We start from the raw sequence: 7500 nt of genomic DNA on the forward strand, positions 1-7500 counted from the left end.
AACTTAGTCACATCCCTGTTTATCCAGAGTCACATCAAACATTCACCATGAGTTAAACTCTATCACAATCGCTGTGAAGCCTTGAGTAATGGCTAAAGTGCTTTGTATAGTCACACTGACCTTGACCTTTGACCTTTAGCCACCAATATCTAATCAGTACATCCCTGAGTCCAAGTGAAAATTTGTGCCAGATTTGACGTTACTGAGATATCATGTCCATGAGAAAGAGACGGACGGATGTATGACCTGAAAACAAAATGGCTGCCGCTCTGACTGTCAGCGTCAAGGAGGAATAAAACTTTAGTGATAATTAAACGTAATTAGTAGGAAACAGGGTCAAAACTCCTCCTCATGACATCCGTTCAAGTCACAGGGAAACTATAAACATCATATTTAGGAGGCAGGGCTCCCTGCAACTCAGGTCTTATGTCTCAGTCATCACGGTGGAGGATGAGATGATGTCACTGTGATGATGTCACAGTTATAAACAGCCGTGCAGAGTTGTGGTGTCTGATGAGCCTCAGACTTGTAGCTCTATTACTCAGACCAGTCTTCCTGGACCTGAACTGTATCATCTTCTCACCCAGTCCTGAAACAACACCCCCCCCACCCCACACCATGATGGACCCCCCCCCCGCCAGTCTCAGTCTGAACACCAGACTCTCAGTGAGAGAGCGAGGCCTCAGCCTGATGGTGATTCACCCTCTTCACTCTTCAGAGAGAGGGTGTGATGAAGAGAGGGAGACAAAGGATGACCACACCTGGGCGGCCATGTTGGTGACTCAGCCCCTTCAGACTTAACTGACTCACCGCTCCACTCTCACTGTCTACCATCATTACATGTGAGCAGCTGTACACTGAACACACACTGATCATTTACAGTGGGACACTGTGGGTCAGACCACACACCAACTGAACACCAGTGACCATCAAAAGGGGGGGTCACAGTCTGGTTACAGCGTTCCAACCAAGCATCAACCTCCAGACTGAAACATGAAGCATCAACCTGAAGAACCAGAAGCTGCAGTTCCTCTAACGACCACTAGAGTCTGGCTCCAACAGTGAGTCAGTCCCCATAGACTCCCATGTTAAAATGTCCAACTTTACAGCAGAAATAAACATGTTCACAGCCTGGTACAAAAACTGTTTTGGTCTCTAGAGCTAATTTCCTCCTCCTTTATATAACTCACCTGTTTACATTTTATTAAGGACTACAGTTATGGAGGATTTAAGGTGTGGCCTCTTTGAGTGACAGGTGAGTACTGTCTCAGTTAGCTAGCTGTCTGCTCAGCGTCTCCTCAGCTAATTCAGTGAGTGAACGTGACCTCTCTGTGTTTGTGGTTCTTCATGTAAATTTCAGACTGGTAATTCGACTTGTTGTTGACTGACTAACTGAACATGAGGAAGTCTGAGCTGCTGTTTTTACAAGTGAGTCAAATTCATGTAACTAATTAGCAGGTATCAGTGTCTGCACTCATCATACATTGCTTGTTAGCTTAGCTCGTTAACTGGCTAATTTGCCAGTAAATGAATTAGCCTTCAAGCAAGATGCCCAGCTGCGCTAACAACGCTAATGGGAGCAAATGCTAGCCACAGAAATCTTTATTTACAGTCTGCGGTTCTAAGCTCTGACATTCACAGTCACTGTATCTAACTAAATAAATACTTCAAGCACTATCATTATGACATTTAATTTGAACCAAACTTTTAAAACTTTTAGTCTGTGTCTGGATTATTTTTGCTTAAAACGTTGGTTTATTAAAATTAAGTTTGGAGTTTACTGCAGTATAAAAACACATGACTGAACTCTTAATTGTAATAGTAGAACGAATTAGTAATCTTTTGAGAAAATAGGTCAGTATGGATCCTAGATCCTAGACAACAGACAACATGTCCACACCTCATCTCCTGACAGGTGATCCAGTCCAGTACCTGGTACCAGCAGTACAAGGGGGACTGGAGCAGTCCTGACCAGTACTGGCCTGGTGGTGTCACCTGTGTCCGTGCTGCTGGAGCCCAGCAGGGGGCAGCAGAGGCCTGACACCCTGTTTGACACTGGTGTCACTTATTAAGACTAACACCATGAACACTGGTGGGTCAAACTGTTCATGTTGGTATCATGACATTAGTTCCCACACAGTTTGAATCAGTGTCAGTCAGGACGATTAGAGTTCACAGGCTGAACTGACGAACCAATAATTCATTTAAAATTCATATTAGATTAAAACAAACATGATAAAGGGAAAGTTTACACAAATTACAGAAAAAGTACTTCTACTTTTATTTTGATATGTGTTTGTAAAGTTACATTATATTTAAAAATGAACAGAAATGTGTCTTTACTGAAATAAAATCCTAATCACTGTGTCACAAGTGAAGTACAGGATTTTCTTCTCAAGGTACAAAGTAGACCGACTGACCCGACCCTGTAATAAAATAATTATAAAGTCCTCTACCAAGAAAACTACTGGAGTGAGTCACATGGTATGAATAAGGGGTCAAGGGTCACAGGTTTGATCCTGCCGCAGTTCCTTTGAGCCATGCTCCTCACTGCCTCCTGCTCTGTAATCTGTTGCTTTTCCTGCTGTAGAGACGGAGAGATGAACGTGAGCGGCACGTTTCTCTCCGTCTACAGGACCAGGACTCTGCTGAGTCCAGCTGGGCCATAAAACCACTTTAACATTCAGCCAGCAGACCTCATTAGAGAGTGAGTCAGAGGAGACGCGTTGTTACAGTCTCCGCCCATTGGTCCCTGGGGCCTGTCAATCAAGGATGTGACGCAATGCTGTCTGGCTCTGTTGACACACACACACACACACACACACACACACACACACACACACACACACACACACACACCAATATTCAGCTTTTACAGCTCTTTTGACATGATGAATATTTTAAAGCTGATGTGGATGATGACTGCTACACTCAGCCACTGCTGTAAAAGTCTGTATTCACGTCACTTTAACATAGAGCTGCTCAATTACCGCAAAAATCATAATTAGGATTATTTTGATTACTATTGAGATCACAATTATTTAACACGATTAGTCACTGACTTTGGAAACACCACTCATTTATTGGACTTTAAAAATCAACTTTTTAGCAGTCAGACTGTAGAGGACGCACTCCTACGTACGCTGCTGATGTACGCTAAAATGCAACAAGGACGTGGACAGGGGGAGGGTTTTTGTAGGGGACAGAATGTCATTTTATCTCAATTATCTTGCTTTCATAATCGTTGGAAGAAAAAAATCGTAATTGAAAATGAAATTAGATTAATTGCTCATCCCTATTTTTTTTAACATTTTTAACTGAAATGAGAACGAGCAGCTTAATATTTTGAGTAATAATACAACACACTGTGTTTTCATGAAGCTATGTCCCTGTTTGTCCTCTCAACAGGGAACATTGCAAAAAAAAAAAAAACAGGGTGAACAAAGCAACCGAGCACCAGAGGAAGGCTTTTATTGTGAAGGTGCTGCAGACACAGGGGTCAGACACTCGAGGCTAACGCGCTGCGTGTTACAATTTGTCTAAATCTAGATGGAGTTTGGCGAACCATCAGACACAGCTGACTGTGAAACAGCTGCACTCTCCACATCAGACCAAAATAAAAGCAGACATCACATTCACTGTGGACGAGGTTCACATGTGTGCAAGCTGGTTTTTATGCTGGAGCTAAATTTGGCTTTAATATTACCTGTCAGTGCTGTGATGATAAAATCATGTTGTGTTATCAAAATTAAAATTCAGGCGTTAAAGCAAATTGGTATTTCTACATTAATAATGTGCTCACAAATTAGTAATTTGGGTTAAATAAATAAAGTTTCTGGCAGAAAGTTACAGTTTGTTGTGTTTAGTTTGCTAATGAAGACCATGAATTGTGGCTGAAAACTCTGAATAAGCGAGTAAGTGGAGTCGAAATGATTTAGCCATTCATACTGACACTTTGGATTTTGCAGATTCAGCAAAGCTGTGATATTAGTGTGAAAGGCCGTTCCTGGCCTTGGAAAGAAAAACAAACAAACAAACATCAAGGTTCACTTACCTTTTTTTTTCTGGAGATTTCAGCTGCATCACAGAGTCTTCATCAGCAGGTGAAATCTGCCCAGCTGTCTAAGTAGAAATTTAGTCACATGATAAAGTCTAATGTCTATACTCAATATTTGTACGTACAATTTATTAATGTAAGAACACAAATGAATTAAACTGAGAGATAAATCAGTTTGTATGTGCAAAACTCATTATTTTTATATTAATATTAGAACTCAAATGAATAATTACTGAGCCCAACTGTTTCCATGACACCTGTCCACCATAACAAAACACCTTTACTCTCTAGATAATGAATTACAATATACACTCCAGAAACCACGTCTGTCAAAAAATGACAGTGACTCACTCTGTATTCTCCTGCCCCGGTGTTGTTAGTCTTCCCCAGGTCAGAGTCTGTAGTTGAAGCACGGGGGAGACGCGGGAACTTCGGTCTTGAGGAGTCGTAGCTGTAGTTTTGGCACATTTACAGCTACACTGCTAACTGCTAACTAGCTAGCTAACTCTGCTCCGGTCGCCAACGTCACAGCTCTCTCTCTCTCTCTCTGTCTCTCTCTCTCTGTGTCTCTCTCTCTCTCTGTCTGTCTCTTTCTCTCTGTGTCTCTCTCTCTCTCTGTGTCTCTCTCTCTCTGTCTGTCTCTTTCTCTGTCTCTCTCTCTCTGTCTCTCTCTCTCTCTACGCACAAAACCTACGCGCCGATCTATTCCTGAAAGTGTAACCAAGTATCAATTTGTCCCTCTTTCAATAACAACAAACAAAGATGAGATTCAAATGTACTCAGTGGGAATTTATTCTGGGTCTGGCAGTAGTATGCTACCTAAGTCCAATAAAATAAAATAAAAGATTTTATGGACTGGAACGTACCTTCCCTTTAAACTAGTGAATGTTTGTTTAACTCAAAATATGTTCTTTCATTTCAGTGACATAATCACTCAAAGTATCTGACTTAATCCAGTAACACAAATAGATGTCAACAATATAAATGAAATATCACAATTCAAAATCTTGTGTAATGTCTCTTTCAATCAGTCTTTTCTTTTTCCAGTATGTATCAGAAGTAAATCAGTCCCTTTGTTCTTGGATAATGAACAATTAATCCTCTCCACAAATTGCCGTGCAATTTGGTATTTCGTAGTCCAGGAGTAAAATAAAACTCGCAGCAAAGGCAAGAAAATAAAATCTGGGTACCCAAAGAAAATACTATAGAGCTCTATAGAAATAGTTTCTGATACTCAAGTGATCCATGAGCAAAGCTGGATGACGGCAGGTGACAAGTCCGACGACCACCGCGGTCTCTGGCTCCGGTTCCGCCCGCTAGCAGGAAAACTAGCAGGAAAAACAGCATAAGAAACGATGACTGGATGTGAAAGATGAATAACAGACTGACTACAACTCGGCCATGTCTTCTCCCCTCTCAGCATAAATCAAGTGTGAAAGTTTTAAACTCAATACAATGTTTACAATATTAAACACACACATAAACAAATAAATCACTACAGTGACTCGTTTACAGCCTGCTTGTTCTCACCTATGAATTAGCGGTTAGCTCGCGAGTAGCATCTAACATCGAAAAATGTACATTTACACTTACATGTTTACACCTACACCAGCAACCTCTTTTTACAACACAAGCACAATCACATAGCTTCAATATGTGTGCTCACCTAGCAGGAAAAACAGCATAAGAAACGATGACTTGATGTGAAAGATGAATGACAGACTGACTAACGCTCGGCCATGTCTTCTCCCCTCTCAGCAGAAATCAAGTGTAAACCCGCGAACTCTCCCGCTCTGACGTTGCTGCTCTACAGCCGTAAAGCAGAACTTACTGCTGCAACTCTTAAAGAGACAGTGCGCCTCTTGCCACTGAATGACAGATTGGCTGGATAACCACTGGGCTACAAAAGCAGCTGCGCCACTCCTGTAATAATATTCTGTCTCTAATTTACAGCAGATCTCTCACAGAGAGGATAAATCAGTGTCATCAGCTGGTTTACCTGCTGTTGCTTCCTCTTAACCAATTAATGCGGAAGTTTACTTTCCACACGTCTGTGCACATCTGTCACTCTGGCTATCGCCAGTCACCCCGGGGTGATCCCTCACTGCGCATGCTCTTTATGTACAAGTCAACAAGTCAAAACAGTCAAAAAGACACAAATCACATTCAGGTTAAATGTAGAACAGGAGCAGCTGAGCGAGCAGTAATAAGAATAGGAATATAAGTCAGAACACAGAAGATTAATGAAAGAAAAAATCATAATAAACGAAAGAAAAAAATATTAAACTTATAGACAATTATATGTATAAATCAAAAGAAGAGACAAAGTAAGTGATCAGTCAGGTATTAAAGTGCATTGATATTCATACAGATGTTGCTTTTTTAATATAACAGCATTTCACATATTTTTATATTATATTATTTCATTTAATTAGGCATCAAAGATAGAAACTACAGATACAACGGCTGGAAGTCAAGCTAGCTTTCAGATTACAATGATTTATGAGATCAGATCACTTCACTTCAGTATCGTCCTAACTGATGAATATTTTTCAGCTTTACCTGGGCAAACACTGCTTGCATTACTTGTTGATTCACCTGAATGATCATTATAGAGTATGTAGATTAAAGAGCTGGATTGTGTTATTTCAGGTGTTTCTATTATTTTGTCCACTCCATTTATATCAGAAAAGGTAGACTAAATATCATACAGCTGAATCAACATCTCTTTAAACATTATAACCTTAATGAAGGAGGATTTACTGCAGAAGGTTTGTATTTGACAGCATTACTTTAGCGTAATATTTAGTGGTTATATATGGTTTGTTTTGTCTGTAAAGGACAAGTGTGGTGATATTCTATATTTATCTTATTGTCAACAAATCCCATGAAAAGCCTCAAACCATGATGAATGTACACAGACAGTTTACTCCCGTCTGAGTGTTTGTACTGTTCACATTTGTGACACAGTTTTAAACATTTACACCATCAGAGGAGAAGTACAGAGACACAGACTGATATAAAACAGAGTTGATCTTTTCATATGATTTGTTGACATTAAAGCTCCATATTTTCCTGAAGTGTTGATCCATCAGAAGATATATTCGTGGTTTTAAGAACCAAAAACCATCTCAGTGTAATTTTACATCTCCTCTCTCAGGCTTCTCTCTGGAGCTCTAGTTACAACAGGTCGGTGAGCCAATCAGAAGAGAGGAGGCTCTGAGCCTCTCTTCTGATTGGCTGACTGTTTTCTGAGTGATCCAATAAAAATACAGCAGATTTCAGGTAAAAACACTCAGAGAAACCAAATCCTGCAAGGTTTGGATGGTGGGTCCAGGTGGGCGGGGCTTGGTGACTGCTTTGTTGTGACATCACAAAGTTCCAGAAGTCCTGACGGCTGGTTTTAAGGCTCAGTTTCTGAATACAGGCTGTGTGTGTTTCTC

The 7500-nt window shown here is 40.6% G+C and overlaps 1 long non-coding RNA gene across 1 annotated transcript; it reads right to left on the reverse strand.

Moving 5' to 3' along the window:
- Window positions 1-2257: 2257 nt before the first annotated feature.
- On the reverse strand, window positions 2258-5627 carry LOC130175111 (uncharacterized). Its single transcript, XR_008828700.1, has 3 exons — window positions 4409-5627; window positions 4055-4122; window positions 2258-2795 (listed from the first exon to the last, which is right to left on the reverse strand). It is a non-coding gene; the product is annotated as an uncharacterized LOC130175111 (long non-coding RNA).
- Between the last annotated feature and the right edge of the window lie 1873 nt (window positions 5628-7500).

The sequence above is a fragment of the Seriola aureovittata genome, chromosome 2 (assembly GCF_021018895.1).
Source record: "Seriola aureovittata isolate HTS-2021-v1 ecotype China chromosome 2, ASM2101889v1, whole genome shotgun sequence".
Classification (NCBI taxonomy): domain Eukaryota; kingdom Metazoa; phylum Chordata; class Actinopteri; order Carangiformes; family Carangidae; genus Seriola; species Seriola aureovittata.